A 24,252-nucleotide genomic window follows, 5' to 3' on the forward strand; every position below is an offset into this window, starting at 1 on the left:
AGGATGGCCTCACCCTCTTTCCTGAAGGATCTGTTGGAAGAGAGGGAGATGAGAGGGCAGCAAATGGCAGTGGAGACTACTCAGCTGATTGGGCAAAAAACCATTTTGAGGAGAGTTTTGTTTTGTTTTGTTTTGTTTTGAGACGGAGTCTCGCTCTGTCTCCCAGGCTGGAGTGCAGTGGCCAGATCTCAGCTCACTGCAAGCTCCGCCTCCCGGGTTCACGCCATTCTCCTGCCTCAGCCTCCTGAGTAGCTGGGACTACAGGCGCCCGCCACCTCGCCCGGCTAGTTTTTTGTATTTTTTAGTGGAGACGGGGTTTCACCGTATTAGCCAGGATGGTCTCGATCTCCTGACCTCGTGATCCGCCCGTCTCGGCCTCCCAAAGTGCTGGGATTACAGGCTTGAGCCACCGCTCCCGGCCTCTTTTTTTTTTTTTTTTTAACGGAATCTCACTCTTGCCCAAGCTGGAGTGCAGTGGCGCAATCTCGGCTCACTACAAGCTCCACCAAGGAGCGTGTTTTTTTTTTTTTTTTGAGACAGAGTTTTGCTCTGTCGCCTAGGCTGGAGTGCAGTTGCACAATTACGGCTCACTGCAGCCTCAACCTCTTGAGCTCAACCTTCTCATCTAAGCCTGCTGAGTAGCTTGGACTACAGGCATGTGCCAGCATGCCTGGCTAATTCTAACTTTTTTTGTAGAGATGGAGTCTGTCTGTGTGGCCCTTGGTGTTCTTGAACTCCTGGGCTCAAGAGAACACCTTGGCCTCCCAAAGTGCTGGGATTACAGGCATGAGTCACCACATCCAGCTGGGAGAGTTCTTCAGGGCATCTTACTGCATCTCCTGTCAGTTGTCTGAGAGACTGGACGTTGTCAGAGTTGGTAGTGAGAAGGCTGTTGGCTCCTTGTCTCACACGATTCCTATGCAGGCTTCTAGAACCTTATGGCCTCTGCTGACATTTCCCTGCTTTTAATGCCATGCATGAACTTGAACTGAGGCTTTGTGTCCTCTTCTGGATTTGGTTAGGTGCAGCCAGTAGTGCCTGCTAGAGCCACCCTATTCAACATGCGTCCAAAACCTGTGTCTTTTCTAAACTTACACATTTGGAGAAAATCAGTGTTACAACGTGCTGCCATGAAAGCAACTCTGATTATAGCTTGGAGATGGAGTAAAAATAAATCAGTTATGGTGATTCAGGATTACTTGAATGACTTCATATGAAGCACTCCAGGCATTTCTAGTGGCAATCTAAATAAGAAATATGCCCATGAGTGAGAAAGACTGAAAACATAAGTAACTGCAAAGGAGATGAGTCAGAAAGCGTGACTGTGCAGTTTTAGCTACTTTCAGTCAGATCATCCTCTTGAAGTGTTACTTGAAATGTAAATAGTTTAGCATCCTTAGCTGTTTTAACCTATTTACTTATTCTGAATTTGTAAGCTATACGCAAATATACCTGTAAGAATTTGTAATGGGGATCACTAATAAAAACTTAATAATATCTAGATTTTTTATTTTACTCCTTGTTTGAGATGTTTCTGAAAGTGAATAAACTAAAACTTTATCCTGATTTCCTCTCAGTACATATGTATTTGGATTTATAATGTATATTAAGATGTGTCACTAGGATGCCTAGGAATTTTTTTTTATCACTTTGAAACAGAAAAGATAATTAGATCCAGATTTCCATTTATTCCTTAGTGTTTTCACATTACAAAACATTTTATTTTGTTTCTGAAACCCAGGATTTTTAAACATCATCATCATCATAACAAGAACTCTTGCATTACTGCGTGTTTACTTCATTGGCAATACACGGGCATTGTTCTCTGCACTATTCTCCATTTTTCTCTCATTTTATCTTCTCAGCAGTTCTCTGGGGTTGGCGCTCACTTTCCAGGGAGGAAACGTGTCAAGGTCGTACAGCTGGTAGATAATGGAGTTAACATTTAAACCTAGGCACTCTTGGCTTGAGCAGTTTTTGAATAAGGAATGGAGAATTCCCCATGATCACAATTCTAGTGCTAGACGTTTATCCTTGTCAGCCTTCCTGAAGTATTTTAATTACTTTGAGTCTCATTCTTCTAACTGTGTAGATGGTAGATATAGATGAAATCTTTGTGTTTTTAAACTGTTACATCAATTAGAATGTATCTTAAAAATGGTATTGAAAACCATTGGTAAACCTCAGACATCGTTTTTGCCATCATTTTATTGGCCCCCTCTTTCTGTGGCAGAGCACCTAGGAGGTAGCAAGGCCCTACTGCCTGCTCACATGAACCTGTTAATGTACAACTTTCAGGCCCAAGAAGTATTTATGTGTTCGAGATTGGGGGTGGGTATGGGGAAATAACAGTTTTAGAGCATTAGGAAATAATCAAACATAATGACTCTATTCCTGTTACATTTCACTGATTCCAGTTTTTGGCACACTGCAACAGCATTGCCTGCATTTCCTGGTGACTTAGAATTTCTGAGACTTTCTCACTGAGCTGAAAAAGTCTAATTAAAAATTGCTAGTGTTCCCAGGTTATAGCCCAAGCTGCAGCTTGTTCTCCATGCTGGCAAAATCTTGGCCTGTGAGCATCTGTTTTCTTACTTTTGGGCTCCCACTACCATCAAGCAATGGTATTTTTGAGCCTGACAGTTTTCACTGAGGAGTTGGAGGACATATGGGCCTAACACAGGTGATTGGGTGATCCTCTTTTCTGAAATGGTAAGCACAAAGGAAGAAGCAGGTTTGGATTGAGGATTGGAAATAAACATTTCTGATTTGGATATGTGAAGTTTGAAATATCTATTAGATATTCTTGTGTCTGGATTTCATGGAAGATGTGGGAATTATTTGTACATAAATGTTATTAAATCTATAAGACTAGGTGGGATGATTCAGAAAATGAATTTGATAGAGAAGAGAAGACAATTGATATCTGAGCCTTGGAGTCTGCCAGTGATGAGAGTCTGGGAAGAGGACTGAGGATCGCTTATAGCTTCCAACTCTTCTCTCAGAAATATAAATGCCTTTAGCAGAGATGGGTCCAGGTAGCTCTTGACTTTCATTTAAGGGTATTCATTTTAGGCCAAGAAAAGGCCACTCAGGTAGAGACTAGAGAAAATAGCAGGAAATGAAGTTCCAGACGTACTCATTAGGTTTTCCCTTCCCTGAACTCTCCCCCACTAAACCACCACTTCCTTGACCTCACCCTTCTTTTCCTTCTCTTGTGGGTTTCTATTTTTCAGTCTTGGGGAAATTTTCTGTTTTTCTGATTACAGCTTAGGTTTTTGTAAGGCTGCAGTATATTTTACAACATTATATAGCTTTAATTTGTGATAATATTAACCAGATTTTGTCATCTTTGTAGTTGGGAACTTTTTGCAGTATAGGAAAGACTTAAGCATATATCCTTGATCTCACTGCAAATATAGCAGGGTGTTTCTGTGTTCCTTTCCTGCTTAGATTATTAAAATGGTCTTCCTTTTCCCTTTCCTTTTCAAATATGTAGGACCAGGCAGCTTTATTTGCATAACCTCGGGACATTTCCCCTTCTGTGGAAGGCATAACTGTAGAACTCATACCTTACTTTGGCTAATTAACTAGCAAATCCAAAGCTCTTAGAGGAAACATTTGTTTCCTTTTCCCCTTTGGAATTCTAGAGAATGAATTGATTAATAAAGTCAAATTTCTTTTGCTAATTATCTGAAAAGAATTTTTTTGAATGACACCCATTCAATGTACTGAGTCTTTGCTACACATTGCTATACTTCCCTTTTTGGTTCATAATTAATAGAATTTCATGAAAGATTTCATTTATGGCCAGGCACAGTGGTTCCCTTCTGTAATCCCAGCACATTGGGAGGCCAAGGTGGGTGGATCATGAGGTCAAGAGATCGAGACCATCCCAGCCAACATGGTGAAACCTGTCTCTACTAAAAATACAAATATTAGCTGGGTGTGGTGGCACGTGCCTGTGCTACCTACTTGGGAGGCTGAGGCAGGAGAATCGCTTGAACCTGGGAGGCAGAGGTTGCAGTGAGCCGAGATTGCGCTGCTGCACTCAAGCCTGGTGACAGAGTGAGAGTCCATCTCAAAAAAAAAAAAAAATATTTCATTTATTGTAGTCTTGCTATAATAAATTATAGTAAGGTATAGGAATAATTAATGCACAGGTGCACAGGAATGTGCAAGGTAGGTAGACTGTATTGAATGAACAGTTTAGTCTCTATAAACAACTCATGAAACCAAGATTAACTTGGTAAAGGGATTCATGTGTTCTGCTTAGAGAAAAATAAGCATGTCTTTATAACTCATGATTCTTTTTTGAGGTCAGTATTTTGACTGAAGCAAGACCTCTTGCCATTCTTTTTATGTCTTTCTTTTATGTGATGACAACTTGTTGTCTTAAAAAAAATTCTTTAAGCTCCAAACCAAGGAAACTTAAAGAAAACATATGGATAGTCACTTATACTTTGAAAATTTTCATGGACAACTATAGATCAAAGGACTGAAAAGAAAGCCCCTTCAAAGATGGTCTAGTTTATTATTTCACCTCTAACCAGAGTAATCCTTAAATTGTTCTGGTAAGATGGGTATAGCTTCCTTTATTTTAAAGGACACAGCCATAGCTTACCTCAGAATTCTGTTTGGAATTTAACAGCCGTCTCTGCCTGAAACAACTCCTTGATTTTTGCCCTAAATCCCATGGCTTACAATTTAAGACCATTTCTTATTCTGGAGAGGATGAAGCATAGCCACCTGCTACCGTGTCACTATCAGTCTTTGTGAATCAAAGAATGTTAAAGCTTGAGGGAATCTTAGAGCTTATTTGACTTAACAGTTTTCATAATGCTAGATTCCTCTCTGCTTCAGTACTTTTAGTGATACGATCTCCTACCATTAAGTAGTTCTAATTAGCAGCAAGTTAATTGTACTTGAAAATCAATAAATTGTTTCTTTTCTAGGCTCATGGTTCTATCTCTCTGAACCCTTTTTCCTAAGACTAATTCTTAATTTTTCCAAACGTCACCTTTGTTTTACTCTTCTAAACCACTTCCAAGTAAGTGATAAGGGTCTGATTTCTCTCAATATTGTCTCTCTCTCTCTCTTTATTATTTTAGTTGTGAAATGATGAGTGTGGTTCGAAAAAAAATCAATCTATGGAAATTGAACAAAACTTAGTTTGTGCTTTGGGAGAGGAGAATTCAGTTCTGGAAATGACAGTAATGTTTCAGGAAAATTATAGCTTTGGAGTAGTACTTTGTAGTTAAATAGCACTTCATACTTTCAAAGAATGCTCATATTCATGATCTCATTTAATCTGAACAGACACTCTGTGTGTTGGGTATGGCATATATTATTGATCTAGTTTGACAAAACTAAATCTCAGTAAGTGATTGGCCTAAGTTCATAAGGTCAGATAGAAGCAGACATCTCTCATCCTTGCAGTCTGTTGTCTCTTGTGTTTATCCTATGTTTATTTAGTCTCTATCTCTGACAATGCTTAGAGAATTGGGTGAGAACTTCCAGGGAGAATAATGTAGATTCCATTTGACTGGAGGGATTATTCATCATCCCAGTGTGACTCATTCCCAGGGAGTAGCTTTACATCTTTGAGAGTCTGCTGACAGCCTGCATTATGTGTGTTGGCCACCATAGGGTACCAATGCATTGGCAAGTCCACTTTGGTCTAATACTATCAAGCCCATGCTGCAGCCTCCACACATCCTATTCAATTATCAATTAGTAAAGTAGATAATCAACTCTGATGCTGGGGAATACCACTGGCTACTCTACATTGACCCTTCTTATGTGCAGCTCAGTATTACTAAGATTGATGAGGATCAGATACTATTTTAGTCCATCTGTGTTGCTATAACAGAATACCTGAGACTGGGTAATTTATACATAATAGAAATTTATTTTCTCACTGTTCTGGAACCTAGAAAGTTCAAGACCAAGGCATCGGCAGGTTTGGTATTTGGTGAAGTGTCGTTCCTCACTGATGACACCTTGTTTCTGCATCCTCACCTGGTGGAAGGCAGAAGGCAAATACAGCAAGAGAGAGCAAGGAGCTCTTTGAAGCCTTTTTTTCTGTAGTGGCATTAACCCATTCATGATGGTGAACCCCCATGACTTAATCACTTCCAAAAAGCCCCTCCTCTTAATACTGTCACATTGGGGATTAAATTTCAACACATGAATTTTGGGTGGGATGTAACATTCAAACCAAAGCAGATACCTAAGCTAATATGGTGTTAAAATTAAGTTTACACACCCTTGTGCACTCTTGGTAGGAATGTAAAATGGTTCAACTGCTATAGAAAACAGTATGGTAGGTCTTCAAAAATTAAAAAATAGCATTATCATATGAGCCAACAATTCCACTTCTGAATATTGAACTCTGGCACATGAATTGTACTTTAGACTTGGTCTCAACTTGAAGCAAGCCTTTTGTCCCTCACCTCCGTCAGTCACTGGTTATGGGCTGCTAGGGCTGGGGGTGTGAGGAAGCTTTAGGCTAGGGGAGTCCCTGAAGGAGAGGGTGGCTATGAGCCATTAGCACCCAACGCTCACAGTAGCCTGTATGTGAGTCCATTGGCCAGGTGGAAGGGATGCAGGCAGGACACCCGTGGAAACCATCAGTCACAAACTTGTTGGAGAAATGGCTGATTCCAGATCTGAAACAGAAAATATAGAATGAGCTTGGCACATCTGGTCAAACCAGAAAGTAAGGAGGCATCAAAGACTACTGGGATCATGTCAGGACCAGGAGTAAACTGGGAGAGGCTCCTACTGCTCAATCAATAAGAATAATGATCATGGCAGATTGAAATACATCCATATATTCAAAATCTATGAATCTATGATATTGTTTAAAACCATCTTATTGGTGACTTTTGGAGAATGCTAGGGAACTAACTCTTTTTTTTCTAAAAAGTGGTAAAGGGAAAGAAGCAAGCATTTTCCTGTCTTTGCTTTAAAGATTATTATACATGGTAATCAAATCGTTGTTGAAGGAAGAAGGAATGATGAAATTACAATTTCACCATCTTGCAAGCCCTGATAAAATAACGAACCTAGACACATCGATGACTGCTAATACACGAGAGACAACCATACATATGTGTCTCCTGATGAAAGTATACAAAAATACTTAAAGTATTCTTGCTAAAAAATTGAACGTAAATCAGATCAAACTGCTAGTTCTAATTATAGATTTACATAAAATACAGGTGACAGAGGAATATATTAAATGATAAGGTGAAGATAGTGAAGATACATTTAGGATTTAGCAAAGTTGCAGTGTGGGAAACTCTAGAACAAATACCCCCAGTGTTTTTGACAGATTATAAGAAAAAATGTGGGAGTGATAGTCTATACACGAAAAGAGACTTAAAAGACCTACCAACCAAATGTAACATGTATGCCTTATTTGGGTGAATAAACCGAATATAAAAAAAGGGGAAAGTGGGGGAAATATGAACAATGAATTTTTTTTTTTTTTTTTGAGACAAGTTCTCACTCTATCACCCAGGCTCCAGTGCAGTGGCAAAGTCGCGACTCACTGCATCGTCAACCTCCTGAACTCAGGTAATCCTCCTGCCTCAGTCTCCTGAGAAGGTGGGACTACAGATGTGTGCCACCATGCCTGGTTAATTTTTAAGTTTTTTTGAAGAAACACGGTCTTGCTTTGTTGCCCAGGCTTGGATATTTAATGATATCAAGACACTTATAAAAATACTTTAGATTGATAGTGGTATTTTGATTTAAAATAATCGTTATATTTTAGAGATGCATACTAAAATATTTAATAATGAAGTAAAATCCCTCAGATTGGCTTTAAAATCATCTGGTGGGGTAGGGCAGAAAATGTGGATAGGGGTATAGTTGAAATAGCACAGACCAGGAGATAGTGATTGTTAAAGCTGGGTGTGTAAATGGCAGTTCTCTATACTTTTCCTTTGTTGTATAAGCATAAGATTTTCCATAATGAAAGGTTTAAGATGTTAGATAAAAGAAACAAACCTTTACTTGAAGTTTGCATCATCAACATTTTGATTTTCCATAGAGTAAGCCTAAATTTTTGGTAATAACATTTTGAGATTTTAGATATTGTGTTTAGAAAGGCAGAAGGTGGAAGTATTGTTCCTATGACCATCTTCTGATTTCTTTTTACTTCTTTTTTTCTTTTAACAAAGAACTGTTGGCTTATTTGTTGACTTTTTACTTAGAACATTTGGCAAACCATATTAGTGAATGGTGTATAAACTGTGCTTATTATTTAAAACTTAAACAAATAATATAAAATGGACAAGGAATTATATAGGCATATTCTTCTGTTTTAAAATCTACAACTGATTTTTTCCCCCCAAGACTGCTGTTTTTGTTCTTTGCTGATTTATTGGTCTGAGACTAGAATCATCATCAAAATAAAACTGACCTTAAAGACAACATGGGCTGGGTGTGGTGGCTCACACCTATAATCCCAGCACTTTGGGAGGCTGAGGTGGGTGGATCACCTGAGGTCAGGAGTTTGAGACCAGCCTGGCCAACATGGTGAAACCCCATCTCTACTAAAAATATAAAAATCAGCTGGGTGTGGTGGCATGCGCCTGTAATACCAGTTACTCGGGAGGCTGAGGCAGGAGAATCAGCTTGAACCTGGGAGGCAGAGGTTGCAGTGAGCCAAGATCGCGCCACCTCACTCCAGCCTTAGTGACAGAGGAAGGCTGCATCTCGGAAACAAACAAACAAACAAACAACAATAACAACAACAAAGCAACATGCTATCACATTGCTTGACTTCGTCTTGCTGAAATTCAAATGATAGCTGTTCTAACAATTTTTTCTTAGTAAGTAGAATTGTTTCATTTTAGTATTACTTTATTCCAGCAAATTACACATATATCTTTTCACAGAGCTCATGAAATTTTGATGATGGCTAAAATGCAAGATAATGAGTTGCTTAATCGATTTGAGTTAATCTTTAATATTGACATCACATGCCATTATGTGACTCTGCTCAGGAGATACCTTTCCAGTGGTGGATTATTTGCTTTCATTTTGTTGCTCATACTTTTAATTTTCTGTTACTAAATAGGGAGGCAAGCCAGTGATTTATACATTTCTAACTGTTCATAGCTTAATTAAGAAGGTTTGAAACTATCCTAAGTTAGGATGCTTTAGAATTATCTGTGAATTTTATTTATATATTAGTCCTATTAGAAGTAGGCATTGTTAATTGAGAATGGAGTGTAATTTTTAGCTACTTTGCCAAACACAATAAAAATACCCCATTTACTTTCTCCAAAACTGGATAGCTGGATGTGGATATCTTTCAGAAGCAATGGGGTCCTTACAGGACATGTGCTTTCGTGCTGCTAATGTTCATAATTTGCAGCCACAGAAAAATAGTTATTTTTAAGTAGCTAGCATTCATGTTGAAAATCAGTCCATTTTTCTTGGCCATCAGAATAACCATTTCCCTTGAACTATGATAATCACTTCTGACATATTGCTTTGAGCCTTTTCTCCTTCTGCATTTCAAGAAGGTTAAACATTATTGAGCATAAACCTTTGTCCCAGGAGTTCAGAAGGGCAAAAATTACACATTCAACCTGAACATATACTTTAAAGTGGATTTCTGTGTTCATTCAGCTCTTGCAGTTTTAACCAAGAAGCGTCTGAAAAATCGTTAGCCAAGTTTCTTTTGCACGTGCTACCCCCTCCCTTTATTTGGTGCTTTTTTTGGTCTCTGTGAAACTAAATATTAGCCACCCATTTAATAAAAGGCGAACGAGTTAGGCTTGAATTCTTCCACTGATGGCAAATTACAGAAATTATGATTTTTTTTACCAGTAAAGAGAAACCACTTGGATTAAATTTTTAGATTGTTGATCTTTTGAGTTGTACTATTTCCTGTTTCTAGGAGTAAAAGGCTGAATACGGTTGGAGAATTTTAGAATTCTGTGGCCTCTGGCTTGCTCTTTAAAACTTGGGTTTCTTAAAAACATAAAAATAAACTTTTGAGTTTGAAGATGGGAAATGGGGTGGGAAGATCAGTCAACTGGATGTCAGGCATTGTCTGATTCTTTTATCAGTTACTTGCTTTATATTCTAATTTTCACTTGTTCTTTTATTTCTTTGTTGTTGTTGTTGCTTTTTTTTGAGACGGAGTCTCACTCCATCACCCAGGCTGGAGTGTAATGGCGTGGTCTTGGCTCACTGCAACCTCTGTCTCCCGAGTTCAAGTGATTCTCTTGCCTCAGCCTCCCAAGTAGCTGGGACTACAGGTGCGTGCCACCACACCCGGCTAATTTTTGTATTTTTAGTAGAGATGCGGTTTTACTATGTTGGTCAGGTTGGTCTTGAAATCCTGACCTTGTGATCTGCCCCCATTGGCCTCCCAAAGTGCTGGGATTACGGACGTGAGCCACCGTGCCCGGCCTTATTTCTTTAGGTATATATAACTTTGAGAAAGACAGTATTTTATATTACTAGGGACTATACTAAGTGTTTCATTAATTGATATTTTAAAACATCTCTTTCACTAATTATGGGACCAGATAAGTTGAAAAACAGAACAGTACTGCTTTCTTTTCTTCTTCTTCTTTTTTTTTTTTTGAGACAGAATCTCACTCTGTCATCCAGGCTAGAGTGCAGTGGTGCGATCTTGGCTCACTGCAACCTCCACCTCCTGCCTCAGGCTCCCAAGTAGCTGGGATTACAGGTGTGTGTCACCATGGCTGGCTAATTTTTGTACTTTTAGTAGAGACAGGGTTTTACCAAGTTAGCCAGGCTGGTCTCGAACTCCTGACCTCAAGCGATCTGCCCGCCTTGGCTTCCCAAAGTCCTGGGATTACAGCCATGAACCACTGCACCTGGCCTAATATACTGCTTTCTTAGAAACATATTAAAATGGTTCCTCCAAAGTAATTTCTTCATTGTAGTTCTATCTCTTATTCTGACCTTAGTATTTATAAGAATTATGTCATTTTAGAGGAAAGAGACTGTGCTTTGTGTTCTAAACCTTAGCCCCAGGGAATTGTAAGATTTTGATACATTTTTAATAATGAATCTCTAGACTATTTTATTTTTCTGAAGAGTTATTGCTTAACTTTTGCTAAGAGAAAATTGTAAGGTGAGAAGTCGGAGTAAAGAATGGATAAAAGGAAAATCATACGTTCAGTTATTGTGATGAATTAACAAGTTGGGTTGTATGTTACATATCCAAAGTACCTTTCTGGATACTCTTTTGAAAGTTATCTATTCATTGTGGGAATAGAAATTTTAAAAATGTCATTATCATATGCTACAATAGCACCTACTTTAGTAATGGGCTAGACCCAGTTTAATTTTGCTTGAGCTACGACTTAAACCTGTTAGCAAACGTAAGCACTATCATGGAGGGGCTCAGAGTGTGAATTCTGGAGCTATACAGCCTAATGTGAGTTTAAATTTTGGTTTCAGCACTTACCAGCTCAGTGCCTTTAGGCAAGTGAGTTATTTAGTTTCTCTGTGGCTCAGGTTCCTCCACTTTAGAATGGGGGTCATAACTTTATAGTGTTATTTTGTGGATTAATCTATTTATAGATTTGAGTAAGCAAGAAAATTTAACCATGATACACTACTTAATTCAAGAGTGAATAATATTAAGATGCAATTAACCATAATATCACTGAATATGGATTTATGCAAAAATTCTGTAAGAAAGGCATAATCTTTATCTATCTTAATAGGGACTGAATAGATGATGACTATAATTAATAAACCTAGACATACCACTATATGCATTATTAAGATAAATGCGGTAAGATATATAGAAAGTTGAAAGTGGTTGTGTCTGAGAAGGTGGGAAGAGGAGCCAGGGGACCACAATTTTTGTGTATAATCTATTTATTAATTCGAGTGCAAAGAGAAATTAAATTTATTCTTCCTCACCAATCACCATTTAACTCACTCTCTACTCCTAAGGAAAAACTCAAGGCAGGTGCCACAGCTTTACTGGTGATTCAGCTTTACTGGTGATAATGGAAAGTCCTTGGGTCACTGTCAAGCATTAAAGATTTTAGCTCCGTCTAATAATAATATAACTCCAGTCTGGCCTCATGAATTATTACAACTTCATATTCAACGTTAATATTTTTTCCCTTCTCTCAGCTTGACAGAGATTCAGGCTGCAGTGGCAAAGAACATGGTTGTTTTTTTCCTCTCTTCTCTCCTCATTTTCTCCTATACCCTCCTGTTGTTGCTTCTGACTGCTCTAGGATTGGCCAAGAAGAAAGGGGATTAGGGGACGAGGGCCTAGTTTTGCACAGCCCTTATAGTTATGACCTGGCAGTTGGTGTCCTCTGAATGTGTTGTAGTTCCTTTCGTCTGGGAAGAGTCTTTTCTTTGCTTGTGTATTCCTGCCTTGGTCTTCTGAACTTCTGATGGTTCACCCCTTCTATTTGGTCTCTCCTTCCATTCACAAAGTCCTCTTGGATAGGATCCCTTTGAATAGGAGCTTAAACTAGCTCCCTCTGTCTTTGGGTCCATGACAGACCTCCCAAAATCATGTGCCATGGAGGGGCAGCTCAATGCCAAGCAGATCTTTTATTCTGGCAACAGTATTCACCTTTAGAGTCTTTTGGTGAGAGTCATATTCTAGTCACATGTTCCTTAAACTCCAGGGGAGACATGTTTTGCCCTTCAAGGTGTCTCCTTGAAGCCCTCTCCCTTGGTTTAAGGCATAGGATATGCACACCAACCTCTCTTCTAGGAGGAAATGCTCAAGGCATCAATAGCTTTCTCCAAAGCGATCTCTCCTCTTGGTTTCTGGCTTTGTCTACCTCTGTTAGAGTGGTGATGGGCTCATGTTACTTTAATCTGTGTCACACTAACTTAACATGGTTATCACAGATGGTTTAGCATAGGGCATTTTGTACATTTGTGGGAAAGATTTTTTTTTTTTAACTTCCAATTCATTACAGGTCTGTACCTGGCCCTTTATTGCATGACTGGTCTTCAGTTTACATCACACTGGTGACGTATTATGTGAGTTCAACAGCACCTGAAATAGTCTGTTCAAGAAGACAAGTCTATTGACCAGTTGTAGTTCCAAAGCAACGTCAAATTATTCTAAAAGTCTCTAAATACTTCCAATTTCTGTATTTATCTTATAGCAAACCAATAAAAACAGTTATCAGACTGGCATTTGTTCATGGGCATACTTTGAGTTGTACTGTTCCAACACTTTCCTTTAGGATTGGGAGATAGTGGCATTTATTGCATTGTTCCCAGCCTATGGGATATCAGTTGAAACTAACTTAAAAAGTTCTAATTTGATATCCTGTTATAATTAGAATAGATTTTTATTAATTCCACATATATTTATTAAGTGTTTGCTCTGTGCCACGGATCCCATAAAAATAAAAACAAATAACTAAATTTATTTATTTATTTATTTTGAGATGGAGTCTCGCTCTGTCACTCAGGCTAGAGTGCAGCGGCACAGTCTTTGTTCATTGCAACCTCTGCCTCCCGGGTTCAAGTGATTCTCCTGCCTCAGCCTCCCAAGTAGCTGGGATTACAGGTGCCTGCCACCATGCTCAACTAATTTTTTGTATTTTTTAGTAGAGACGGGGTCTCACCGTGTTGGTCAGGCTTGTCTTAAACTCATGACCTCAAGTGATCTGCCCACCTCGGCCCCCACAAGGTGCTGGGATTACAGGCGTGAGCCACTGCGCCCAGCCAAATAACTACATTTACATTATGCTAAGAGATGGTAAATGGTATGAAGAAAAATGCTTCAGGTAAAGGGGAAGATAGTGTTGGGGTGGGATGATGGGTTTACATTGCACAGTCAGGGAACATTCTTTGATAAGGTGACATTTGATCAGAGCCGGGTATCTAGGTAAGAGCCTTTTAGGCCAAATGTTTTTTAGCATTATTTGCTTTTAACTTACAGGCATGTTTTACTTTGATACAAATACAAGTCAATTTAAAAATGAATAGGGAAAAAATGACTAGGAGATAAAGACGTGGAAAGAGCCTTTATAAATTACCCTTTAAAGGAGTTTGCCTTAGACGAGGAATTAAGGCAATAAGCTAGGGAGGATATAGGATTCAGAAAGATCTTTCATAAGATGGGAGACATTTGAGATATTTTAGGGAGAAGAAAGGGGGCCTTTCCTGGGCCTGGACAGAATGCAGGTGAGAGTAAGAGTAGAAATGGATACATTTGGGGATAGCTAGAAGTTGTTAAAGAAAAACAGTGCTGAGAACCCAGCTGATGTTAGATCGTTGACATCTGTCGAGGGATTAAGCTGCTTCATTGAGTAGTGTTTTCAAAGCACGTTTCAGCCATTTAGAATTGGGAGTTAAGGTGAATGTTTCAACTGATCCAAGATAGAGGGTGGAATTGATAGCTCTAGAGGAGGTGGCTGGGATATTGATGTCGAGAGAATGCTTGAAATGATGCATCATGAGACTTGATGAGGAAGAACAGGAAATCTTAACGGCAATCATGGGTCTGACCAGGAACAGAACATTAGAGGTCTGGATTAGCTTGAAGAGTTGTGAGAGAGCTGGAGAGCCAGAAATTGTAGGTCACATTGTTGGATTACAATGAGAGGTCTCAGAGTTGGTTCAGTACCAGGTGATGTCATCATCCAGAATGGGGCCATGGCATGCTGGGAGAAGAGGAGAGAAGATAAAGATTATTTGAGCTCAGGAAGCTAGGAACTTTTGTGGCTGAGGTGTTGGCTGGCCCATCCACATGAATGTGGAAATCTTCCCAGATGACTACACTCAAAGTGGAGAAGAAGCAATGAGTCAGGTTCCAAAGTCCTCAGCAAATGAGGGGGTGTGGCCGGAGGTCAGACAGTGACAATTCAGGGAAAGGAAGAGAGTGGCGTTGGATGATGGTTCCTTCTGAGATTTCGATGAGACATGCAGGAGAAGCAGAAGCCTCTGCTGGAGAGATGCAAAGGTGTAGAGAGCAGGCACTTAACAAATACACGTGGAATGATTAAGGTAAGACAAGCATTGGAGATGGCACTTTTGTGAGGAGTTAGAGCTTCCTGACAATTAAATGACGGTTTCAAAGGGCACCTAGAAAAGAGTTGACTAGGAGGGCGGCAGTGGATCAGCTACACAGTAGCAAAAGGATGATAGTTTTTGAGAAAAGAGTTGCCCATGGGGCTTGAATTTGGGGTAGTATACAAGTATGGTAGGGAGAAGTGGTGTGGTGGGTAAGTTCACCTGTGCTAAGATTCCAGCAGCTCTAGGGATGAAGCCGGGGGTAGCCCCAGACAGCCCTCTGCCATTGAAACCAATAGTCTGTAGCCTTGCTCCTGGCCCGATGGTGTGTCCATTAGACACTCTGGTCTGTCCTTAGGGTCCATGAGTTCTTCAAAGGCTTTTTGAGATCACTGGGACCTAAATATATATTATTGATTCCAAAATAAGAAGCTTGGAACTTAACTTTAAAAACAATCTTTAATTAAATACTAGTCATAATTTCAACTGCCTAGTTGCAATTCACCTTTTGTATAATGGTGCATAAGTGAAATTTAAAATTACACAAAAATAACTTTTAACAAAATATATTTTTCGAATAATAAAAGCCCTTTCAAGCATTTAATGGAAAATGTATTGAATGTGTCTGAGTATATGTCTCATGTGATGGGATCTGTAAAACAGTGGCTCAGGGCCCTGTGAGTGGGCCTTGAAACATCTCTGGCAGGCCGGGCGCGGTGGCTCACGCCTGTAATCCCAGCACTTTGGGAGGCTGAGGCTGGCAGATCACGAGGTCAGGAGATAGAGACCATCCTGGCTAACATGGTGAAACCCCATCTCTACTAAAAATACAAAAAAAATTAGCCGGGCGTGGTGGCGGGCACCTGTAGTACCAGGTACTAGGGAGGCTGAGGCAGGAGAAAGGGGTGAACCCAGGAGGCGGAGCTTGCAGTGAGCCAAGATCGCTCCACTGCACTTCAGCCTGGGCAACAGAAAACAAACAAACAAACAAAAAAAACAAAAAACGTATCTGGCTTAGGTTCCAAATAGAAGCTCAGTCAGGAGTTGTTCAGAAGGTTATGTGTTTGTGTGCGATTGAAGATGATATTAGTAAAGATAACCAGGCCTTTAATGTGACCTTGTTTAGGTGGCTGAGAAAGGGATCCACTAGTCTGAGGAATCTCACCTTTCAAGGGTGTTAGTTTTGGCATCTGCTTTTGGTGATTTGGTGCTAATTTTATTATATCTTCAAGATCTCTTAAATATCACATGATTTGAGATGCGTGTGGAGCGATTAGGAAGGATATTTTTCAGGCTCATGTGGGAAAGAATGCAGAATTTGTAGTTTAAGAAATGGATTTAAACTGGAACAGTCACTTATCTCTTTTAGCCATAGTTTTTCCCTTAGGTAGAATGAGAATGATAGCAAAGCACATTTCATAAGATTGTTGCAGGGATTAAATGAGATAATATTTTTGAAAAGTTTTATGAGCTATTAAATGCACTACAGATGTAGTTATGATTGACAATGGTTTTAGGTGGTGATAAGAGGGATGAAAAGAAAGTAAGATGGTGAATTCATGACACCCATTGGCTCATGTGCCACTTTCATTTATTTATTTAATTTATATAAATTTATTTTCAATTTTATTTATTGATTTTTTTTTTAAGAGATGGGATCTCGCTCTGATGCCCAGGCAGGAGTGCAGTGGTGCACTCATAGCTCTCTGTAGCCTTGAACTCCTGGGCTCAAGTGATCCTCTCACCCTGGCCTCCCAAAGTGCTGGGATTACAGGTGTGACCCATCAGATTCAACCTTGTTTTTAATTTTTATGGATACTAATAGTTGTACATATTTATGGGGTATATATTTTTTTGTTTTGTGTTTTTTAAGAGACAGGGTCTCTCTGTGTTGCCCAGGCTGGAGTGCAGTGGTCATTCACAGGTGTAAAGTATACTACAGCCTTGTATTCCTAGATTCTAGTGATCATCCCACCTCAGTCTCCCAAGTAGTAGGACTATATTTATGCACCACTGAGGCTAGCTTACATGTGGTATTTTGATACAAGCATAATGTGTAATGATCAAATTGCAATTGGGATATTCATCACCTCAAACATTTATCATTCCTTTGTGCTGGGAGACATTCCAAACCTCTTCTAGCTATTTAGAACTATACAATAAAGTATAACCACAGCTATCCTGTATTGCTACCAAACACTAGATCTTGTTCCTTCTGAGTGTATTTTTGTACTCATTAACCACCCTCTCTTCATCTCCCCTCTCCGTCCAACCTTCCCAGCTTCTGGTAAACATCTTTCAATTCTCTATCTTCATGAGATCCACTATTTTAACTCCAACATGAGTGAGAACAGGCGGTATTTTTCTCTTTGTGCTTGGCTTACTTCACTTAACATAATGCCTTCCAGTTCTATCTATGTTGCTGTAAATGACAGAATTTCATTCTTCTTCATGACTGAATAATATTCCATTGTGTGTGTGTGTTTGTGTATATATATATCTCACAATTTCCTTATAATTTCATCCATTGATGGACACTTAGGTTGATTTCATATCTTGCTATTGAAATGCCTCAGTACATTGGTCTGGGCAAAGATTTCTTCAGTAAGACCTCAAAAGCACAGGAAACCAAATTGACAAGTGGGATAACATCAAGCCAAAAAGCTTCAGAGGAAACAATCAACAAGAGAAGAGACAGCCCACAGAATGGGGAAAAAATATTTGCTAGCTATTCATCTGACAAGTGATTAATAACCAGAATATGTGAGGAACTCAAACAACTCAAGAGCAAAAAAACAAATAATCTGATTAAAAAATAGGCAAAAGATCTAAATAGATATTTCCCTAAAGAAGACATACAAACGACCAACAGGTGTATGAAAAGATGCTTAACATCACTAATTGTCAAGGAAATGCAAATTAAAACTACAATGGGATATCATCGCACTCTGGTAAAAATGTCTATTATCAAAAAGAAAATAACAAATGCTAGCAGGGATTCAGGGAAAGGAGAATGCTCATTGGTAGGAATGTAAGTTAGTACAGCCATTATGGAAAACAAAATATGGAGGTTCCTCAAAAAACTAAAAATAGAACTACTACATGATCCAGCATATAGTAGTTCTTGCTGCTGGGTATATATCAAAAAAAAAAAAAAAAAAAAAAAAAAAAAAGGGAAATCAGTGTATTGAAGAGATTCTATACTTCCATACCTATTTATTTTTACATTACTCTATCTTTCTATCTATCTGATAAGTACCTATATACCCCCACTCAAAACAAAAGCTAAGATCTTGGTAGTAACCTATGTCTAATGATATGGTCTCTTTTTCCATTGGCCTGAGTCTTCTTACTCAAGATAACCATCATTCTGAAACATATTTCATCATTCTCTTGTTTCCCTGTTCACAGAGTTTTATTGCTAGTCTATTTATTCCTAAAAAATTAAAATTTTTAATTTATTTATGTGTTTTCTTAGAGGTGGAGTCTCACTCTGTTGCTCAGGCTGGAGTGCAGTGGTGCCATCATAGCTCACTGCAGCTTCAAACTCCTGGGCTCAAAAAAGTGATCCTCCCACCTCATCCTCTTGAGTAGCTGGGACTACAGGTATGAGCCACTGCGCCTAGTGTAAAAAGTTTAAATTTTAAAATTTTAGTTACTTTTAACTTAATAAAAAACGTTATCATACTTTGTGTAATTATTTGAAACTAACATTTTTCACTTAATATGCTATTGCTAATAGTATTGCTAATAATATTGTTCACTATAGTTTATTTGTTTTGACTTTTGTATGACTATACCACAGTTTGCTCATTTGCTGTCTTGTAAGTGGACATTTGTTTTCAGGCCTTTACTGTATGAGTGCCATTATGAGTTTTCTTGTACATGCCTCTTACTGTTCACGTGCAGTTTTTCTTATATATATGCTTAGTGGAATTACTGGATCAATTCTTAGTAGAATTGCTGGATATACATAAAAGTTCAACTTTAGGAAATAATGCCAAACTCTTTTTCAAAATGCCTGTGCCAATTTATACTTTCCTCAGCCATGTCTAAGCGAGCATGAGGAGCCACATTCTTTTCAACACATAGTAATATTAGACTTAATTTTTTTTCCAGTTGAATACATGCAATCTGTTAACCTCATTGTGGGCTTGATTTGCTTTACCCTGATTGTTAATGATGCCACACATCTTTTCTTTTTCTTTTTTTTTTTTTTTACTTTTAATTGTATTTATTTTAATGCTGAATTTACTCCCGTGCTGTTAAGTTTTTGTTTCTTCAGTTTCTTCTGGGATATCTTTTTCTTCTAGGCAACCCCCTCTTCTGGTTTAGGAGCAATTTGTTCCTTTTCAGTAAGGATCATCTCGATGTGACAGGCAGAGCTCATGTATGGGTTGATCCAACCACAAGCTCTGTAGGTCCAGCGACACGTCTTAGGTGCTTTGTTCATTTGGATATGCTCAATGACCAGAGAATCTCCCTCTAAGCCCTTAAGTTCAGCATTACTCTCTGCATTTTTAAGCATGTGCAGCAAAAATTCAGCACTCTTTCTGGGCCACCGACCTTGTGTCCAGCCCCATTGCTTGGCCTGGGCACACCTGCCAACTCCAGCATTGTAACGTTGGAATGGCACACACTGTTTCTGTAAAGTGACATCTTTCAGATACTTCATGGCTTTTCATATATGCATACCCTTGATGTCCTGGGCAGTTTCATGAGTGTTCTTAAAGTGAACATGAAGATTTGAACCTCTTGATTTGCATGATTTTGTGTGGTTGTCTGCGTCAAGTGAATAGTGAACCATTTTCACAGATTACCTCAGGCCACTTGGGGAAGAGGAAGAGCCCCACACATTTTTTCATAGTTTATATCTTTTTGTATGTTTATTAGCCATATATGTTTCCTCTTCTGCAAAATGCCTGTCCATTTCATTTGCCATTTTTCTTGTTTGGTTGTTTGTATGTTTTTTACTGATTTGAGTGGGTTCTTTGTATATATATATTCTTTGTTCACTGAATTTTAATTTATATTATTGTATTTTATTATATTTTTCATTGCTTGGTATTTTTGATAATCTCTTATTCCTAACTCCTACTTTTGATACTCTTGTCCCTCTATTTAAATATATAAAATATGTTTATTTTATAGGTAATATCTGATAATTAACATACCTGAAGTTTTTGCCTATGGGTTTGTGTCTATTGTTTCTATAGTTTCACCAGTGGGGCCTTGTTTCATTGTGTACTTTGTGACTTTCTTGTTGCCCAGGCTGGAGTGCAATGGCATGATCTCGGCTCACTGTAACCTCTACCTCCCGTATTCAAGCGATTCTCCTGCTTCAGCCTCCCAAGTAGCTGGGATTACAGGTGCCCGCCACCATCGCCTGGCTAATTTTTGTATTTTCAGTAGAGACAGGGTTTCACCATGTTGACCAGGCTGATCTTGAACACCTGACCTTAGGTGATCTGCCCACCTCCGTCTCCCAAAGTGCTGGGATTACAGGCGTAAGCCACTGTGCCTGGCTGCTTTGTGACTTTTTACCACCAGCTCATTTTTTTTTTTTTTTTTTTTTTTTTTTTGCAGTTGCAAGATTTAATAGAGTGAAAACAGAGCTCCCATAAAATGGGAGAGGACCCAAGGGGGGTTGCTGTTGCCTGCTCGAATGCCTGGGTTTATGTCCTGATCACTGTCCCTCCCTCTGTGCTCTCAGGCAATAGATGATTGACTGTTTCCTTACCTCCTGTGTTTGCCTAATTAGCATTTTAGTGAGCTCTCTTACTACGTGATTGGCCGGGTGTGAGCTAAGTTGCAAGCACTGTGTTTAAAGGTAGATGGGGTCACCTTCCCAGCTAGGCTTAGGGATTCTTAGTCGGCTAGTCCTGTCTCACCACGAGCTCATTTTTGACTGAACTTTATCTGTGGTAATTTTTAGAGGCTAGGATTGAAGGTACATTTCTCCAGAGAGGATATTCTCTTAGTTTTGCCAGGGAAATCTAAAATTTAAAAAATCTCAGCTGGGTGAGGGTGGCTCACGCCTATAATCCCAGCACTTTGGGAGGCCGAGGCAGGTAGGTTGCTTGAGCTCAGGAGTTCAAGACTAGACTGGGCAACATAACAAGACGTCGTCTCCACTAAAACTCAAAAAAATTAACTGGTCATGGTGGTGGCACCTGCCTGTAGTCTCGGCTACTTGGGAGGCTGAGGTGAGAGGCTCGTTTGAGCCTGGGAGGTTAAGGCTGAGATTGTGCCACTGTACTTCAGCCTTGGTGACAGAGCGATTCCCTGTCTCAAAAAAAAAAAAATAAAAATAAAATCTCAGTTTCAGAGTTTTTCATACTGCATAGATTCTGCGAACTTGGGCCATAAAATGCACATGAGAATCAGCTTGAAGTTTTTTTTTTACTCTGTCCAGCCACAAGCTGAGTTGTCATTTTGAGGAAACAAGGTCCAGAACAGTGATCTGAGTGACTGAACTATCAGAGCCACTATTGGAAGCAAGACCTCATAGTTGAGAACACTCTCTTCAATGCTGCATTGTTTCCCTGTTTATATGCCATGTTTAGCTAAGCATTTAAAATTTTTTATACTTACAAATTAAAAAACATTATTTCTACTTGCATGTTTTGTAAAATGAACTGACACCCCCCTCCATGTTTAAAATTGACTTAGAAAACCCAGACATTTAATGTTTTTTTAAAAAAACTACATAATAATATTTGGAGCTTATGGGAGTATTAAGCAGGCAACACAGCTTTCTCAAGTTTATTTCTAGAACATGGGTAATCACCATGACTCCAGGCACACCCGTCTGTTTATTAAAGCAAAAGAATCAGGAAGTCTGAGATGCAGATGTTTCAGGATACTAGGGAAGTGAAAAATAGTTTTTTCTGAAATGAGAGCCCTGCTTTTTTTTTTTTTTTTTTTGACGGAGTCTCGCTGTGTCGCCAGGCTGGAGTGCAGTGACACAATCTTGGCTCACTGCAACCTCCATCTCCCGAGTTCAAGTGATTCTCCTGCCTCAGCCTCAGCCTCCTGAGTAACTGGGACTACGGGCGTGCCCCACCACACCACAAAGTACCCTAATTTTTGTATTTTTAGTAGAGACGGGGTTTCACCATGTTGGCCAGGGTGGTTTCGATCTCCTGACCTCGTGATCTGCCCAACTTGGCCTTCCAAAGTGCTGGGAATACAGGCATGAGCCACCGCATCTGGCCAAGCTTTGCTTTTTATAAACAAATGACTATGATTATTTCCTATTTTTAAATCCTTTAAAAACTGTTTTGGAACTTTATCAGCTCCCTGTAACTGCCGAGATAACCATAAATGAGAATGTAAAAGAAATGAAGTTATAAAGACAGGCATTTCGTATCAACAGTATTTTTATTGATGCTGACCAACAACATTAACAGTAGTGGGCATTTCTTAAGCACTTCCTATGAGTCAGGCTCTGTGCTTGGCAATGGGCATTAGGTCATTTAATCCTAACACCAACCTAAGAGGTAGATGTTCTTTATAAATTGGAAAGCCAAAGCTCAGAAAGTTTAAGTAGTTTGTCCAAAGTCCTATAGCTAATAAGTAGTGAAGCTGGGTCAGGAGGCAAAGAGCTCTGCCAGACTACAGGGCCAGGTCTAGCCTCAGTTCTCTGTTATCTCCCTAGTTAGCTTGCTGAGAGCAATCCCATTTTTGATTTATGGTTAGGAGGGTTTAACTGTGGGTTGTGAGACTATGTTGTGCTTTAAATCTCTTGTTCTATAACAAGCTTCAGGGCAAGTATTGCAGGAAATGATAAATAAGATAAATGCGGATAAATAAGAAAAAACTAATATTTATTGCAGGAAATTGGTACTTACTGAGTACATACATACTGTGTGCTAGTTAGTACAGGTGCTTTTGCAAAATTCTTCTTTTTTTTTTTTTTTTGAGACGGAGTCTTGCTCTGTTGCCCAGGCTGGAGTGCAGTGGCCAGATCTCAGCTCACTGCAAGCTCCGCCTCCCGGGTTCACGCCATTCTCCTGCCTCAGCCTCCCGAGTAGCTGGGACTACAGGCGCCCGCCACCTCGCCCGGCTAATTTTTTGTATTTTTAGTAGAGATGGGGTTTCACCGTGTTAGCCAGGATGGTCTCGATCTCCTGACCTCGTGATCCGCCCGTCTCGGCCTCCCAAAGTGCTGGGATTACAGGCTTGAGCCACCGCGCCCGGCCTGCAAAATTCTTGTACTGTTCATTTTCACGTTTCACAAATATTTTCTGAGCATCTGCTATGGGTTTGTCACCATGCTAGGAACTGGGGACACAGCATGAGTGAAACAAAGAGCTTACTTTTTGGTGGAGGAGACAGACAACAAGCAGATAAACAGGTAAATAAATAATATGTCAGATGGTAATAAGTGGCGGGGGAGGAAAGTGAAGCAGGATAAGGGGCATAGAGTAAATAGGTGGGGAGGGTAAAGTTACATAAGGCTTTTAGGGGAATAACTTTCTTTAAAAGGGTGCCATTTGAGCAGAGACCTAACAGCACATCAGGAGGCCCTATAGGTCTTGGTACAGGCTTTGGATTTTATCCTGAGTGAAGTGGAAAGCCACAGGAAGGTTTTGAGCACAGGCACGATGTACTCTGACTTAGGTCTTTGAAGACTGGATTTAGCTTCTGTATGGAGAATATATTGTTGAGGACAAGGAGGCAAGCAAGATCAGTTGGAAGATATTTTGCAATAATTGTTCAGGCAAGAGGTGAATGTGACTTGGAATAAGAACAACATAGCTCTGGCTGGGCATGGTGGCTCATGCCTATAATCCCAGCACTTTGGGAGGCCCCGGTGGGTGGATCATCTGTGATCAGGAGTTTGAGACCAGCCTGGCCAACATAGTGAAACCCCATGTCTACTAAAAATACAAAACAATTAGCCGGGTGTGGTGGCAGGCACCTGTAGTCCCAGCTACTCGGGAGGCTGAGACAGGAGAATGGCGTGAACCCAGGAGGTGGAGCTTGCAGTGAGCCAAGATCGCACCACTGCACTCCAGCCTGGGGGACAGAGCGAGACTCCATCTCAAAATAAAACAAAACAAAACAAAGAAAACACATAGCTCTGATTTATTGAATGCCTACTATGTACTTTATGTATTTCGTTTTAGTAATCCAGTTCAATTTAGCTATCCTTGTGTTTTAGAAGATGATAAAACTCAAAATCTCCCAGTGGCTTAGAATTGCTCTAATGGGAGCATTTCAGACATTATG

At 39.6% G+C, this 24,252-nt stretch overlaps 1 protein-coding gene and 1 pseudogene across 1 annotated transcript in view; one reads left to right on the forward strand and one right to left on the reverse strand.

Moving 5' to 3' along the window:
- LOC104681597 overlaps nt 1-24,252 on the forward strand; it is a gene marked incomplete at its 5' end in the record, with an annotated part of 111,151 nt that overhangs the window by 62,783 nt on the left and 24,116 nt on the right.
- LOC115896909 lies at nt 19,283-19,822 on the reverse strand (annotated as a pseudogene).

The sequence above is a fragment of the Rhinopithecus roxellana genome, chromosome 4 (assembly GCF_007565055.1).
Source record: "Rhinopithecus roxellana isolate Shanxi Qingling chromosome 4, ASM756505v1, whole genome shotgun sequence".
Classification (NCBI taxonomy): Eukaryota; Metazoa; Chordata; class Mammalia; order Primates; family Cercopithecidae; genus Rhinopithecus; species Rhinopithecus roxellana.